Here is a 19,227-nt window from a genome sequence, read left to right as displayed (position 1 = left end):
CCACGTATAATCTTATACGAAATCCGAATATGAATATGAATGTGAATATGAACGTAAATATGAACCTAATTCTGATTTGAAATCTGAATATGCATAAGAATCTGTTTTCAATATAAGCTCTGATTTTTTTAACTCTGTGATAGATATCATTTATTAAAACCCTTTACCTTGTTATTATTTATTGGGTTTCCGCTCACTATTTATTTGTATGTATGTAGGCGAGCAGGCGCGTGACCAGGCCTAAGTTGCTGCCTGGCAAGTTTTGGTGTCAGCCAGCTATTATGCCTCTCGTAGAGGTTCCCTTTTGAGATCTGCTCGAATTTTTGTGTCCTTGGGACTTTTGTACCTTCTAAATGCTTATGTCTGGTTTGAACACGTTTGAAAGTTTTGTATAAGTGGCTTGGGTGACGTAAGACTAATGTATCTTCGACACCACACCTGTATATATATATATAAGTTTGTTTTGAAAATTTCCTGTCCCATGTATGTCTGCACAGCTCTATAGACTATGTTTGTCTAGTATATTTGCTTCCCCAGCCCCTGTTTATATAATATTATGTTCAGAGGCCTTTGGTAACCCCAAGGTTTCCTGGCCGGTTACGATGCTAAACCTATAAGGACGGGTTTGGGTCGTGACAGAAAGAATAGGACATTAACAGAAATGATTAATGCTATGCTTTCTTACTCCAGTTTAAGTTCTGGTTTTTGGGGTGAAGCCTTACTCACTGCCTATCACATACTCAATTGAATTTCTCTCAAGGGAAGAAATATTACTCCTTATGAACTTTGGAAAAACAAGAAACCTAATCTTGGTTACTTGAAAACATGGGGCTGTAGAGCAATAACCAGATTGCCTAAACCTAAAAGGAAAAAATTAGGTGAAATAGGAATTGAATGCATATTCCTTGGCTATGCTATACATAGCAAAGCATATAGGTTTTTGGTAGTAGAGCCCAATGGTTCAGCGAAAACAAATACCATCATTGAATCACGTGATGTGGTATTTTATGAGAATCGTTTCACAACCATTCCAAGGTTGGATTCTAACCAAGAAAATGAATCAACTCCTTTGATGTCTACAGAGGAAAAGTGAACGACATGAACCTATTGAGCCTAATGAACCTAATGAGCCTATTGAGCTAAAGAGAAGTAAGAGGGATAGGACTGAGAAGTTATTTGGCCTTGATTTCATTGTTTACCTTGTAGAAGGAACTAGAAAAGCTTATTATAAGCAAACAATGATTGCTGTGAATATGGATTCAGATCCATTAACCTTTGAGGAAGTTATGAAGTCCCAAGACGTTGTATTCTGGAAAGAAGCAATAAACGATGAGATGGATTCTATCATGGGTAACAATACTTAGATACTTGCTGATTTGCCACCTAGATCCAAACTCATTGGTTGTAAATGGATTTTCAAAAGGAAAATGAAAGTTGATGGCACAATTGACAAGTTCAAAGCAATATTAGTTACTAAGGGTTTTACTCAAAAGGAAGGTATTGATTATTTTGATACGTATGCTCTAGTGGCTAGAATCGCCACCATTCGAGTGTTGATTGCCTTAGCCTCAATGTATAAGCTTGAAATCCATTAGATAGATGTTAAGACCGCTTTCCTAAATGGAGAGTTAGATGAGGAAATCTACATACAACAACTGGAAGGATTTGTTGTAAAGGGTTAAAAGCACAAAGTGTGTAAACTTGTGAAGTCACTATATGGACTGAAACAAGCTCCAAAATAGTGGCATGAGAAATTTGACAAAGTAATAGTGTCAAATGGTTTTAGATACATGAATATGATAAGTGTGTATACAATAAGTTTACTGGAAATAGAGGTGTAATCATATGTCTATATGTAGATAACATGCTTATTTTTGGTACTGACAATGGTGTCATTGAAAATATTAAAAGTTTATTGTCGTCTAGTTTCAATATGAAAGACATGGGCTTGGCTGATGTAATTTTGGGTATTAAGATCAAACGAGTGGACAATAATTTGATTCTAACCCAGTCGCACTATATTGAGAAAATTCTTAAGAAATTTAATCAATATAATTATATACCCATGTCTACACCTTTTGATTCAAATTTGAAATTGTATCCTAATACTGGAAGAGCTGTTGATCAGCTAGAATACTTAAGAGTAATAGGTAGCCTGATGTATGCCATGACTTACACTAGACCTAATATTGCTTTTGCAGTGGGAAAACTTAGTAGATACACTAGTAATCCCAGTATTGTGCATTGGTATGCTGTTAACCGAGTACTTAGGTGCTTGAGGAAAACAATAGACTATGGAATAGTCTATAATGGCTATCCAGCAATGCTGGAAGGATTCACGGATGTTAGTTGGATAACTGATCGTGAAGATCACTCATCCACGAGTGGTTGGATTTTTACTCTTGGAAGAGGAGCTATCTACTGGGGTTCTAAGAAGCAAACATGCATAACAGACTCAACCATCGCGTCAGAGTTTGTAGCGTTGGCTTCTTGTAGCAAGGAGGCAAAATGGCTAAAGAATCTCTTGTTAGAGATTAAGATATGTCCAAAACCTATGCCACCAATATCTTTGCATTGTGATAGTGAAACAACTCTATCACGGGCCTATAGCCATGTCTATAATGGAAAGTCCAGACATATAGGACTGAGACATAGCTGTGTCAGGCAGTTAATCATAGAAGGTGTGATTACCATTAGTTATGTAAAGTCAAGTGAAAACTTGGCTGACCCTTTAACAAAAGGACTTGCAAGGGATTTGGTGTAGAAAACATCAAAATGGATAAGCCTCAAGCCCACTTAACATAATCACTCCTTGTGGAAACTCGACTCAACGCTTGAAGAAATATCAAGTCTTGAGTTCAATGAGCCCAAGTACACTATATGTCGTGATTGCAAGCACTTAGTTTATTTCACTTTCATCCCAAGGTTGAAGTGCTTGGTACCTGTAATGTGAAAAGAAGATGATGAGTTAGCAAATTCTTAATAAGCTTACAACTGGATTGTTAGGGTATTGTAAATTACAGGGGTACTCTCAGTAAGCTTACCTATGTGAGTGTAAGAGGTGGTGCCGCTTCCTATGAGTTCAAGGGCTTGACTCTAGAGCGCTCATGAAACAGGATATAGACATAAGGCCAATCCACGTGTCGGTTTGTTTGAATACTTGAGGTAACCTGTACTGTGCGTAAGACATGTCCGGTTACTCGTATAAGATCGCTAGTTCAAAGACAAGTCTACTATGCCATCTTGACTAACTTTGAGTTGTCTTCACTACGTGAATGACTTAAATCGTAAAATATCTTCACCTATGCATAAGGCTGCCAAGTGAACCAAGAGTCATCATCTGGTATTTTGAAAACGGTGGGGGAATGTTGGGGAATTTTCAAAATGGTTTTTAAAATTTACAGTTTAATTTTTGGGTGTTTTCAAAACATTCCTTGTTTTTCTTTGGAAAGAATTAATTAAGCTTGGGGACTTTGTCCTACATTGGAAAGAGAGAAAAACATGGAGCACTTAATAAAGTGTTACACAAAATATTCTTTGGAATATGGAATTATGGGATGAAAGCTAGTGTGCATGCACCCACACCGCAAGGATACGCACACGCACACGCACACGCACACACGTGTGGCGTGGGCAGTGGGCTGTGTGGCGTTTGATGGCACACTTTGCACGTAGCACGGACGCATCATCGGCATAAGGCGCCATGAGGGCGCTTTCCTATTTGCATTGGATAGGTTGGAGCGATGACGTGGCATGGGTGACGTAGAATACAGTCAACTCCACGTGGTAGTGACGTGTCGTCCGTTGGCGATAAGTCAACCAACCGATCAAACGATTGTGTGTCCGATGTGGAGCGGGTTGATTATAGCCGTTAATTGGAGATGTGCGCGATCGTACGAATGAGATGGCACCCGATCGTGATCAGGTGTGAGGCATCTATTCGGTGTCAGAATGATCTGCACCGTAGATCGTCAATCCAACGGTCAGATCTGATCGGATGTGATCAAGGGACATGACCATTCGATCAGATCCATCAAGGCCTATAAATAGGCTACGAATTCAATCATTTCATTCAATCCAAAAACTCAGAATTCATTCCTGCAACTCTCTCTCTCTTTCCATCTTGATCTTAACTTTTCGATCAAAAGTTTCTTAAGCAAATTTCTACTTTTCTTACTAGCAATCAAGTTCTGCAAATTTGATTATTAGTGTCTTGATTTTTTTGATTATATCAAGAGTATTCTGATCTACTGTTGTCAGTGCAGACGCTGGTAGACTTGATCCTTTAGATCAAGCTTCATTGTATCCTTGAGACAAATTTGTTGTAACCCCCTGTACACCTTTTGGTGGGTACAAATATTGTCTTTAGAAAAGTGACTTAGTAACACGACTTGAAGCACTAATTTTCTATTCTATATAGACAAGATCATTGCCAAATTTTGAAGACGCGAAGACCACCATTTGAAGAATTCAAGACTCTTTTGATCCAACACAGATGGCATACTTGGATCATAGCATAATACCACAAACATTTGTTAGAGTTGGACAATCATTCATATTATAAAACATGGCATTTCGTAGAACAAATCTTATTCCATATACAGAAAACAATTTAACTTGAACATAACTTTACTAAGTTATTACTCACAGATAACAGATGGCTCAAAGTAACGGATAGAGTGGACAATTCAGATATCTTGTGGCACGTGACCTACACAAATACAGAATGAATACGTACTGAATTACACACCCAGAATCATTAACTTAGTTCTTTCTTGTCTTTGTGTGTTTCTACTTTTTTATCCTTATTATGGTGTCTTAATCTTGGCCTAGAAATGCTTAGGATGGAAAGATGATGCAAAAATGCACTTAAAAATACTTAACAAAAAGTGCTGAAAATAGGGTCCTCGCTCGAGCGTGACTTCCTACGCTCTGTGAGTGGTCGCTTAAGCGCAAGATCTGTCGCTCGAGCGGTTTGCAAACTTTTGTAAAAGTGCTGGTTGCTTGATTTTTTCGCTCGATGCTCGCTCGAGCGTGTCGCTCGAGCACAACTTTTGTCACTCAAGCGGATTGCAAAACATAAGAACTTCTGAAAACTTACATTCACGCTTGAGCGGACTTTTGGTCGCTCGAGCGGAAGTACACGCACTCAGAGTGGTCGCTTGAGTGTGGATTTCATCGCTCGAGCGGAAGTGCAAAATCTGAAATTTTCAGATTGCACTCCTTAGCTCAAACTCGAATCTAACTCATCAAAACACAACTCTTGGCCCTAAAACTTGAGAAAACAAGTTTAGACTTTGAAAACATTAAGAATTAAAGATCCTTTCACAAAATCAAGGCCCAAAAGTAAGTCAATTGTGCAAAAATTCAACTTGAAATGTAAGAACATGATATGAACATGACATGCATGTATTCATTTGGGTTCATGGCTTCCAAAACATGATCAAATGAGGTCTAATGGTATGAGTTCTTCAAACCATGCTATAATTACAACATGCATGAGAGAAAATCTTTGAAGACAACTTCAAAACGTCATGAAATATGCATGTATGCATGGTCTGATTTATACTCCTTCATTTTAGTTCAATTTCAACTTAATTCTCTTGTATTCATGAACTTACCAACTCAAAAGCAAGACTAAAGGTTTGAATTCTTACCTTATACTTTGGATTCACTAGTGTAGAGGCTTAAATTTCTAAACTCTCCTCAAGTTTTCAACAATTCCTAGCAATTCACCAATTCTTCCTTGTTGAACTCACTCTTACTTTTTGTATCTCTCTTTTCCCACGTTTGTAGCTCAAAAAGAATGCAATGAGAGTGTATGGATGCATATAAGAGTCCACTAGTGCCTTAGTTAGGCTTGGATTAAGGAATTTATTAATTAGTCTTAATTAGGCACTACTTACTCTACTTTAATCATTCTGAATCGAATTTCAATTAAATCTACCATAAAATTCTAAAAATCCCAAATAATACATATATCAAGTCAATTTTGTGATCAGATGCCAATAAGGTCTTCGATTTACAGAACATAACAGAAATTCAAACAGATATGTCTACGATGAACAGATAAAACACAAATTATGCAACACCTATGCAATTAATTCAAAATATGATCTTAATAACTTATTGGGCATATTAAATCATGGATTAACGTTAATTATAGGTTGGGGTTATTACAGAAGCATTGTATAATTTAGAGATACATCAAATGGATGTTAAGACAGCTTTCTTAAACGGTGATCTGAATGAAGAGATCTATATGGAGCAACTTGAAGGGGTTGTAGTGCCAGGGCAAGAAAAGAAAGTTTGTTAGCTTGTAAAATCTCTTTATGGATTAAAACAAGCACCTAAGCAATGGCATGAAAAATTTGATCATGTTATGCTTACTAATGGGTTTAAGATAAACAAATGTGACAAGTGCGTCTATGTTAAAAATACTGACAAAGGTTATGTCATCGTTTGTCTTTATGTGAATGACATGCTTATCATTGGAAGCAGTCAAAACATGATCAAATCAACTAAGTAAATGCTGAATAAAAGATTTGATATGAAAGATATGAGGATCGCAGATGTAATATTAGGAATGAAAATTACTAAAATATCTGACGGATATGCATTATCTCATTCACATTATATTGAGAAAATTCTTGGTAAATTTATCAAGGATAATATGAATGTAGCTAGAACACTTGTAGACATTAGTCTTTATTTATTGAAAAATAAAGGTGATGAGGTGTCTTAGTTAAAATACTCCCAAATCATTGGAAGCCTAATATGCCTAATGAATTGTACTCGTCCTGATATAGCTTATATTGTCAGTAAATTGAGTAGGTACACTAGTAACCTAGAGAAGACCATTGGAAAGTAATCATTCGGGTTCTTAGATATCTAAGATTTACCTATGATCATGGTTTGAACTTTACTCGATATCCTGCAGTACTAGAAGGTTATTGTAATGTCAATTGGATATCAAATACTAAAGATTCAAAATCCACTAGTGGATATGTCTTTACTCTGGGAGGCGCTGTTGTTTTTTGGAAATTCACGAAACAAACATACATCGCACGATCCACAATGGAATCTGAGTTCATTGCTTTAGACAAAGCAGGAGAAAAAGTAGAATGGCTTCGTCACTTCTTAGAAGACATTCCAATGTGACTAAAACCTGTGCCAACTATTTGCATTCATTGTGATAGTCAATCTGCAATAGGCAGGGCACAAAATCATATGTATAATGGTAAGTCATGACATATTCATCGTCGACATAATACCGTAAGACAATTGCTCTCAAATGGAATAATTTTAATAGATTATATAAAATCTAAAAAGAATATTGTGAATCCGTTAACAAAAGGTTTAACAAAAGAGCAATTGTATAGTTCATTGAAGGGGATGGGATTAAAGCCTATTACATAAGAGTCATCATAATGGTAACCCTACTTATATGATTGGAGATCCCTAGAACTAAGTTCAAAGGGACAACTAAGTTATGAGTGGCTCACCAGAAATCACCAAGGGATTAAAATTCCTTACCCATTCCTATAGTAAGAGTGATATCTGCAACATGTGTTATATGCAGGGGTTTAAGGATAAGCTTTACTTTTAATGATTACTTATATCTAGAGTTAGGCATAAAATCAAGACAGGTATAAGAGATACTCACAATAAGAATCACCTATATGAGTGTCGAATTGGAGCCTGTTCTATGAGAATGAAGAAGCTAAATTTTCTAGAAGCACTCATGAACAACCAGGAGCATTCAAGGCCAAAATGAACACAACTGTAAGAACCACGATGTGTCAGAAGATATTTTGTGTGAAACCTATTGTCTTGGGTTTACACAAACAGCTGAACAAATCAAGGCCTCGCTTCCATTGGTTAGCTAGTAAGTCCGATAGGTTATCACTAGGGAAGGTTCAAGACCGAAAGCTACCTATCATGATGTAAGATATTTTCGATTTATACTCTTTCAACAAATTCTGCATATTGTTGTATTTTCGTTGTCATCAAATTCCATTCATATGGGGGATTGTTAGAAATGGTTTTGGAAAATACGATTTTTCCTTAACTTTGGTCTATTTTTTAGGTGGGACCCATACGTCAAAGTTGGTGGGTCTAAGTGGTAACGCATTCTATGCTACGTAGTGATTCACGTGGTATATTTGGTTGCTCAAAACCATTATTGGGTGAATGAGAAATTGAAACCAAAGTGAGCTCCATGGAAATGGAGCTTTTGGTGAAAATTTCTTAAGGTTTGAATAAAGTCTTGTCCCACATTGGTTTGGTGGGAGGAATTTTGTGGATTTATAAGGTATGGGTTTGTAACTTGAGGAGGGTCCCAAGGGGCACCCCAAGTTTTTAGAATGAAGAGGTTATGGGCAAATTAGGCTAGACCCATTGGACTAAAAAATAAACACACATTCGCGTGTCACCGCGGTTGGTCGGGCAGGCTGGGGCTGGGGCTGGGCCTAGGCTTGGGTACAGGTGTGGGTGCATGGTGTGAGATTGGGTTGGGCTTATCCGACCCAATACTTATTTTTTTTGGACAAAAAATATTTGAATTAATTTTTATTTTTTGGTAAAATAAAATATGTCCAAAGTTTTAATTTCAAATTTTGGTGGGAAAAATTCAAATTTGTTTTTCAATTCTTCTGAATTTCTTTACAGATTCAAATTTGTTCAATACGATTTTTATTTGTTCGAAATTTAAACCTAACAGATTTGTATCTGTTCATTCAAACCGAATAGGTAACATACATGTTCAAACAGGTTTTGCACCTGTTTAATTCAAACCATACAGTTACATACAAATAATTTGGTTTTTACAAATAATTTTCGTCTTTAATTCTGTCTATACTCTCTGCATTTTGTTACATACAATTTTCTGTGAAATAGAGTGTAAACACAAAGTGTGTTCGTTGTGCAAACAATTTTGTAGTGCTGTTATTGTTTGCTGTTGATCATTTTATCCTAGGAGATAGATGTCCATAATTTAAAAGCACCGTGGAGAGGACGAATCTGTCTTAAGGACAGAGTGTTAAACACTGAACTTGATCAAAAATTTGCTCGACAAATAAATAAGGCAAGTATTTAATTTACTTTCAATTTATTTATTTATATCAGAATTTGATTTTGTTTTTGTAACAAAATAAAAATATGTTTTATTTTATTTTATTTTATTTTTATTTACTGGTTTGATTTTTGTAATCAAACAGTCTCTCTCATTTCTTTATTTCTTTTGTTTGTCGTTACGTACACATGTTGGAACAATCTTCTGTGTAAATAAAAAAATTTGAAACAATTCAAACAAAATAAAATAAAACTTACAGTATTTATTTTATAGAATCGAATAAATAATTCAAAGAGCAAGTCGAGTGTGTGACACCCTATCCTTAAGACAGATTCGCCTCGCTGCGGTGCTTACGGTTTAGTGGCGTCTATCTCCCATGATACAATGATCTTCACAAAATTGTTGTAGCACACCAAACAAAATTGTACGGCGAACCAAACCTTGTGTTCTATACTCTCTTAAATTTAATCTAAAACTAATATATGAAGAATAAATGCACTAGAACAAAATGGACAGCAAAGAGACAAATATTCAGACTGATTTTCGGATTGGAAAACACTGCTGGAATGTTGGTATTTATAAGCACACAAGTGCTGACTGAACAGGTATAAAATTCAAATGAACAGGTGTGGTTTGAATCCAACAGGTGCTGTTTTGAAAACACACAGATATGCAAACTGTTCAACAGATTAACTGCTGGAATGACACTGTTTGAATCTGCCTGGGCAGATTTAAATCTGTCCGGTTTTGAACAGTTCCAAAAAACAGTTTGGGCTCAAAAATCTGTTATGGAATAAAAGGAAGAGACACAATTGTTGGACAACAATTTGAATTTCAAATTCAAATTTCAAAATTTAAATTAATTTTTCCTGCAAGAATTTATTGAAAAAATTCAAATAAATTTTGTCCAAAAAATTAATGTTTAGACCCGACCCAATCCACACCCGCGCCCGGCACGGCACGGCACGGCCGGACGGCGGCGGCTCGCGCGCGCGTGTGGTGGTTTTGGGCTAAGGTACACTTTGTCCATAGCTCCTCCTTTCTACAAACTTTGGGTGCCCCTTGGGACCCAACCCAAGTGTTGTAGACTAGAGCTTATATATACAAATAAACTCTATTAAAGTTTCAATGTGGGACAAGCCTTACAAGGAAACCCACATTACAAACTTTAAATGTTCATTCCACGAACCCGAAAACGACGTCAAGTTCCCATTCACTCATAAATGGTTTTGACGAACCGTCATCACCCTGTGACTTGCTATGTGGCAAGGAACACTTCACCTCTTCGGACCCGCCCCAAAAGACGTTCGGGGCCCACTCAATTTTAGGCTCAAAGTTGGCCCAAAATAAGCTTTATAAAAACACCATTTTTCTAACAATCCCCCACATGAATGGAATTTGACGAAGAGAAAATGCAACAACATGATCTAAAAACAAAGAGCACAGAAATTGAAAATATTCTGCAAAGGATAGGTAACTTTTGGCTTTGAACCTTCCCTTGTAAGACACTATCGAATTTACTAGCTAACCAGTGAACATGATGTCTTGAACTGTTCAGCCATTTGTGTAAACCAAGACAATAGAACTCACACAGTATATCCCCAGACACAGTTTAGTTCTCACTATTGTGTTCATTTTGGCCCTGAACAACCTGGTCATTCATGAGTGCTTTAAAGACTTGTAGCCCTTCACAAATCTTATAGAACCGGCCCAGTTCACACTCACATAGGTGATTCTTATGAAGAGTATTCTGCCATACTCCACTACGTATACCTAGATATAAGAATCATTAAAAGTATTACTTAACCTAAAAACTCTGCAGTTATCACTATTTCATCATAGAAATGGGTAGGAGTTTAACTTCCCAGTGATCCTTCTGAGTCATTCACAACTCGATTGTCCATTTGAACCTAGATCTTGGGATCTCCAGTCAATTAGGTTGGGTTTCTGTTGTGGTAACTTTTATTTAATAGGCTTTGGTCCCATTCCCCTCGATGAATTCTCAACTAACTCTCTTGCTAACCCTTTGGTTAGTGGATCCGCTATGTTGTCTTTAGACTTAACATATTCAATGGAAATAATTCCATTAGAGAGTAGTTGTCTCACGGTGTTATGTCGATGATGAATGTGTCGTGACTTACCGTTATACATATGACTCTGTGCTCTACCTATTGCTGATTGACTATCGCAATGTATGCATATAGCAGACACCGGTTTTGGCCATATTGGAATATCTTCAAGGAAGTGGCGAAGCCATTCTGCCTTTTCCCCTGTTTTGTCTAAAGCTATGAATTCTGCTTCCATAGTAGACCTAGCAATGCAAGTCTGTTTGGAAGATTTCCATGATACAGCTACCCCACCAAGAGTAAAGACATACCCACTGGTGGACTTTGAGTCTCTAGTATCCAATATCTAATTTGCATCACAGTATCCTTTAAGTACTGCTGGATATCTTGTATAATTCAGCCCAATGTTACGAGTGAATCGGAGATATCTTAGAACCCTTATAATTGTTTTCCAATATTCTACTCCCTGATTACTCGTATATCTACTTTACTTACTGCATAAGCTATATCTGGGCGAGTGCAGTTCATCAAGTACATTAAGCTTCCAATAATTTGGGCATACTCTATTTGAGAAATACTTTCCTGTACATTCTTAGAAAGATACAAATTAACATCTACAGGTGTTCTAGCAAGATGATCATCATCTTTGCTGAATTTGTCAAGTATTTTCTCAATGTAACGAGATTGTGACAAAGCATATCCTTCTGATGTTTTGGTAATTTTCATACCAAGAATTATATCAGCAATGCACATGTCCTTCATGTCAAAATGTTTATTCAACATTTTCTTGGTAGTTTTAATCATGTCATTATTACTACCTATGATGAGCATATCATCTACATAAAGACATACAATGACATAACCTTTGTCTGTGTTTTTAATATAAACACATTTGTCACACTCATTAATTTTAAATCCATTTGACATCATTGCCTTGTCAAATTTCTCATGTCATTGCTTTGGCGCTTGTTTTAAACCATATAATAATTTAATCAATTTACACACTTTCTTTTCTTTCTCTGGAACAGAAAACCCTTCTGGTTGTTCCATGTAAATTTCTTTCTCTAACTCACCATTTAAGAAAGCGGTTTTAATATCCATTTGATGAATTTCTAGATTGTATAGAGATGCAATGGCAATTAGCATTCTAATGGATGTTATTCTAGTAACCGGTGAGTATGTGTCAAAGTAATCAAGACCTTCCTTTTGTCTAAAACCTTTGACCACAAGTCTTGCCTTGTATTTGTCAATTGATCCATCTGCTTTCATTTTCCTTTTGAAAATCCACTTGTACCCAAGAAGTTTACAACCTAGTGGCAAGTCCACTAATTTCCAAGTGTGATTTTGCAAGATGGATTCAACTCCACTGTTGACAGCTTCTTTCCATAAATGAGCTTCAGGACTGGACATAGCCTCTTTAAAAGTTAAAGACTCATTTTCTAACAAAAATGTTAGAAAATCTGGACCAAAAGATTTTGAGGTTCTAGCACGTTTACTACGCCTACGTTCCTCTTCCTCATTCTGATCTAACTCTTGCTCTTGATCATGTTCTTGATCATTACTAGTACTAGCATCAAATGATCTTTTATTGTTACTAGCCTCTATTCCAGTCTTATTTGGAAATACATGTTCAAAGAAAGATGCATTCCGAGATTCAATAATAGTATTTACATGCATTTCGGAATGTTCTGATTTATGAATCAAAAACCGATATGCACTACTATTCTTGGCATAACCAATGAAAATGCAATCAATGGTCTTAGGACCTATCTTAGTCTTTTTAGGACTAGGAATAGCCACTTTAGCCAAACACCCCCACACTTTTAAGTATTTGTAGGATGGTACTCTTCCATGCCACGATTCATAAGGTGTTTGATTCACTTTCTTTCGGGGTACTTTATTAAGTATATAATTAGCAGAAAGTATTGCTTCCCCCAACAAGTTCTGAGGTAATCCAGAACTTATTAACATGACATTCATCATTTCTTTTGAAGTCCTATTTTTTCTTTTAGCAATTCCATTTTGCTGAGTTGAGTAAGGAGCGGTAGTTTGATGAATTATTCCATGTTCTTTACAAAATTCACCAAAAGGTGATTCATATTCACAACCTCTATCACTTCTAAGTTTCTTGATTTTCTTACCAAGTTGATTTTCAACTTCATTCTTATATTGAATGAAAGTTTCCAAAGCTTTATCCTTGGTTCGAATTAAATAAATATAACTATATCTAGTATAGTCATTTATAAAAGTGATAAAATATTTTTTCCCATCTCTTGTTTGAATTGATTTAAAATCACATATGTCACTATGAATTAATTCAAGTGGTTCCATACTTCTTTCAATTGAATGAAAAATGAGTTTTGGATAATTTTGCCTCAACGCAAATTTCACATTTATGATTTGAATCAATGTCAAATTTAGGTAAACATTCCATATTAATTAATCTACACAAAGATCCATAATTAACATGTCCTAGTCTACCATGCCATAAATTTGAAGACTCAAGCAAGTAAGAAGAAAATGTATTTTTATTAATAACTGAGGGTACAACGGTCATTGCATTCATCTTGGAAAGGCCATCAGACTTGTAACATTTTCCTACATACATCCCATTCTTAGTAAGTACAAATTTATCACTTTCAAATACTAGCCTAAACCCATTCTTACTCAACAAAGATCCGAAAACAAGATTCTTGCGAATGTCCGGTGCATGCAGCACATTGTTGAGAGTGAGTTCCTTTCCAGATATCATTTTAAGTACAATCTTTCCTTGTCCTTCAACTTTGGAAGTTGAGGAGTTACCCATAAAAAGTTGTTCACTATTTTCCACTGCAGAATAAGATGTGAATATCTTTTTGTCGGCACAGATATGGCGAGTAGCACCAATGTCCACCCACCATTCTTTAGGATTTCTGACAAGATTTGTCTCGGAAACAACTGCAGAAAGATTTATGATATCTGCACCATTAGAAATTTTACCCATTTCGGTCATTTTGGCTTTAGCAACCTTCTTACTTGATCTTCATTTGCCTTTACGTTTGTAACGGCAATCTTTGGCTCGATGTCCCTCTTTGTTACAAATGTAACACATGCCATTAAACTTGTACTTCTTAGTTTCCCCTCCTTTAGATAGCATTTTCTTTTGCCATATTTTAGCAACAGTTCCTAAGAACTTTCTTGGTTTTTCACCATGATTCACTGGCACAGTCCCAACATAAGGAGGGGTTGGTGTGATGGCAATCACCATACCAGTACTGGTTTGAACATTAGTTTGACCAGTTTCAATAGCCATAAATTCTAAATTATAAAACAAAATTAGAATTAGAATTTACACTACACAGAAAATTAATTCCAAATTCACAGAATTAAATTCTGTAAAAAAAAAAGCAACTTTTATTTTTCAATTAATTTGGAAATAAAATAAAATTTTATTTAACCAAATTAATTCCACACAGAAAATTAAATTTCTGTTTTACTTCAATAATTAAAAACTTAATTTATTTTTAATTAAAGAACACTCATAAAATAATTTCTAAAAACCAAAATTAATTTCTGACAAAATTCCACAAATATATATTCTGAATTGTTAATGACACCAGTATATTACTACTAGTTGTCAAAGAAAATACACAGTATATTACTACTATCTGCCAAATAGCATATAACCACTATTTATTTTTCCAACCAGAATATTAAATTGTAAATTCACAGAAAATAATTTTCTTTAAAAGAAGAAAGAGAAAAGGAAACAAACGAATAATTCTGTAAGCAGAATAATTCGAATCTGTCTTAAGATTGTTGGAACAATCTTCTGTGTAAATAAAAAAATTTGAAACAATTCAAACAAAATAAAATAAAACTTACAGTATTTATTTGGTAGAACCGAATAAATAATTCAAAGACCAAGTCGGGTGTGTGACACTCTGTCCTTAAGACAGATTCGCCCCGCTGCGGTGCTTACGGTTGAGTGGCGTCTATCTCCTAGGATACAATGATCTTCACAAAATTGTTGTAGTACACCAAACAAAATTGTACGGCGAACCAAACCTTGTGTTCTATACTCTCTTAAATTTAATCTAAAACTAATATATGAAGAATAAATGCACTAGAACAAAATGGACAGCAAAGATACAAATATTCAGACTGATTTTCGGATTGGAAAACACTGCTGGAATGTTGGTATTTATAGGCACACAAGTGCTGACCGAACAGGTATAAAATTCAAATGAACAGGTGTGGTTTGAATCCAACAGGTGCTGTTTTGAAAACACACAAATATGCAAACTGTTCAACAGATTAACTGCTGGAATGACACTGTTTGAATCTGCCTGGGAAAATTTAAATTTGTCCAGTTTTGAACAGATCCAAAAAACAGCTTGGGCTCAAAAATCTGTTATGGAATAAAAGGAAGAGACACAATTGTTGGACAACAATTTGAATTTGAATTTCAAATTCAAATTTCAAAATTTAAATTAATTTTTCCTGCAAGAATTTATTGAAAAAATTCAAATAAATTGTCCAAAAAATTAATGTTTAGACTCGACCCAATCCACACTCTTGCCCGGCATGGCTGGACAGCGGCGGCGCGCGTGTGGTGGTTTTGGGCTAAGGTACACTTTGTCCATAACTCTTCCCTTCTACAAACTTGGGGTGCCCCTTGGGGCCCAACCCAAGTGTTATAGGCTAGAGCTTATATATACAAATAAACTCTCTTAAAGTTTCAATGTGGGACAAGCCTCACAAGGAAACCCACATTACAAACTTTAAATATTCATTCCACGAACCCGAAAACAACGTCAAGTTCCCATTTACTCATAAATGATTTTGACGAACTGTCTTCACCGTGTGACTTGCCACGTGGCAAGGAACACTTCACCTCTTCGGACACGCCCCAAAAGACGTTCGGGGCCCACTCAATTTTGGGTTCAAAGTTGGCCCAAAATAAGCTTTATAAAAACACCATTTTTCCAACAACACAAACATTATTTATTCGTAATACAGTGAAGATTGGCCAACACTCAAAAATCCCATTGTCAATATAAAAATAATATAACTCATGAGAAAAAAATTAACTAATTTGTACAATAATGTGTTTATTATGTCGTGTGGTGTCATATGGTTGCAAACAAGTTGAAGGGATACAAAATTTATAGAGAGGAAGATGTGAGAGAAATAGGAGTTGATATTTAAATTTTGATTTTGAATTCAAATTTACATAATACTATGTTATTATGCGAGAGAAATAGGAGTTGATATTTAAATTTTAATTTTGAATTCAAATTTACATAATACTATGTTATTATGTCATGTGATTATCAACGAACAATTTTAGATGGAAATACCATAGTCGCCCAAGTTGGGCTCCTCATCTTCTGGTAGTTGAGACTCTCCTGCTAACACGTGTTCGGCCGGATCAGTGTCTGGTTCGGATGAGGGCTGACTGGTACCTGACTTCATGGAGGAGTCATCATCCTGTGGAACTGTTTGCAGAAATTGTTCTTTCAGGAAATCCATGCTTTTAATTATTAATTCATGTTCTGAAAGATTGGGGTACTGTTGTTTCAATTCCTGTTGAATTTGAATAAACGAATTGTTGGATAATTCTGGTGGTGTTGGAAGAGCTGGTTGCTTAACTGATTCCCAGCAGGCTTGAGCATGTTACTGGATCTTCTGAACAGTTTCTGTTATGATAGGGGTCATACCCTTATCCCACCATTTGACAAAATAAATCCTTTTGAGGCGGGGAACCTTATTCTGATAATCACCTGCAAAATCCCACTTCCATATCCATGGGATACTAAAACGGATAGTAAAATGGACCAAAGATTTACTGATGGAAAGATCACGGTTTTTATTCAAATGAACATAGGCTCGAGAATAAGCCACATGCCATTCATTGAAAGCGTTACGGATAGGTTCTAGTAGGATATCAAGAGAAAGCCCAAACTTATCCCATCAAACGAGGAACCAGGAAGGAACATCGTTTTTGAGGAGATCAGGGCTGACACGGATAAACCAAGAATGGTTTTTAATCGGATTTTGGTAATAAAAGACCTGGGTGAAAGCATCAACATAATCCCAGTAAGTGTATTTGGTCTGTTTATTACGAAGATCGAGATCCCAGGTAGTGTGCGGATGGATGCCCCATTGAGAAATGGGCATAATAGAACGGATAACAATTTTACTGAAAGAAATAGGACTGGTGGCCTTGTTAACATCATGTAATTTGTGAGAAAATTCACAGGCCCCGGTTTCAGTTAAAATTTGTTCATAAATGTACCGGTATTGATCAAAATGAGGGGGTGACTGTTGGGTAGTCAGATAACGACGCTTGATTTCCCAAGGGTCAGTCATCCACTGTTCATCTGCGGTATCAATCCAGAGGACTGTTTCCTCAGTAATACTGTTAGGGGTGTACGTATCTTCAGTCCTAAGAAGAATATCCTTAGCTGATGGATTACTGGTTTGACCTCTTAAAGGTGGAAATGCTGTTGGATCATAGAGAGGGTTATTACCCCGGCCACAACCACGGCCACGAAGGCCTCTGCTGGTCATTCCTGATGAGATTTCTGCAAATATTCACGGGTTAAGAAATCAGGCAAAGAGTTAGTTTCTCCCTCAATGTATTCAATATCAAAATCAAAATTGGATAAATAACTCTGCCAAGTCAAAAATAGCTGTTTGGATGCAAGATTTTTTACATCCTGTTTAAAAATCTGTTTAGCAGCAGAGCAGTCTACTCTGATGAGGAAATGCTGGTTTAATAAATCATCCTGAAATTTAATAACACATTTAACAATGGCTAAACATTCCTGTTTAATGGTTGGATAATTTAAAGCGGCTTTATTCCAGTGTCCAGAATGGAATCGTAATAATTCCTCTTTTTGGGTCTTGGGATTAAGCTGTTTTAAAATACCACCAAATCCTTCATTGGAGGCATCAGTTTCGACAATCTTTTTCCAATTAGGATTAGGTAACTGTAAGCAAGGTAACTGTTGTACTTTAGCCTTAATGCGGCGAACAGCTAAAGTATGTTCAGGTGACCATGGTGGTGGATTTTTTTGTAACCTGGTATACAGAATGTTAGCATCTATAGATAAATTATGGTAATAGTCTCTAACATAGTTAAGACTTCCTAAGAATCTCTGTAACTGAGTTTTGTCTTTAATTTCATTGGGAAATTTAGAGGCAAACTCCATACTACGGTTAATAGGTATAATACTACCATTAGAAATATTGTGACCTAAATATCTGATCGTGGTTTGAAATAATTGCATTTTTGGGGCAGAAATAACTAAACCATATCTGATAATAACATTCTTAAAAATATTAAGATGTTTAAGATGCTGATCGATTGATGAAGAAAAAATTAAAACATCATCAATATAAGACAAAGTAAACTCTGTATACGGGTTAAAGATATCATTCATGATATGTTGGAATTCTGATGGAGCATTTTTTAAGCCAAATGGCATGACGTTCCATTCGTAATGCCCAAAGGGTACAGCAAAAGCTGTTTTATATCGATCCTGTTCGGCAATCTCAATTTGCCAATATCCTGATTTAAGATCAAATTTAGAAAAAATGATTGCATCCTGGAGGCGATCCAAAAGATCTTTCTTATTCGGAATAGGGTAACGGATCTATTTTAATTTGTCATTTAACGGTTTGTAATTTATAACGAGGCGTGGAACTCCTCGTTCAAGTTCAGCATTTTTGTTGACATAAAAAGCTGTACAACTCCACGGGGAGTGACTAGGTTGGATTAATTTTTTCTCAAGAAGACTGTTAATTTCTGATTTACATAATTCCATATATTCCTTTTTCATCTGACTAGGGCGAGCTCTAGTTGGAATATATTTTTCATCAAAGTCTGGTTCATATGGTAAAGTTACTGTATATTTTTTGCGATTCCAAAAAGCATTAGGAACATTACCACAGACTTCTGTTTGAAACTCTTTTTCTAATAATTTAATTTTCTGTTGTAAAGAAGGTTGTTGCAATCTTTGTTCTGTTGTTAAGAAGTGGACTTCTTTTTGTAACAAATTTATCTGATTTTGTTTACAAATAACTAGATCTCTAATTTGA

Source organism: Camellia sinensis, chromosome 15 (genome assembly GCF_055761805.1).
Source record: "Camellia sinensis isolate YWXY chromosome 15, ASM5576180v1, whole genome shotgun sequence".
Classification (NCBI taxonomy): Eukaryota; Viridiplantae; Streptophyta; class Magnoliopsida; order Ericales; family Theaceae; genus Camellia; species Camellia sinensis.
Note: the sequence above shows the minus strand (reverse complement) of the source record.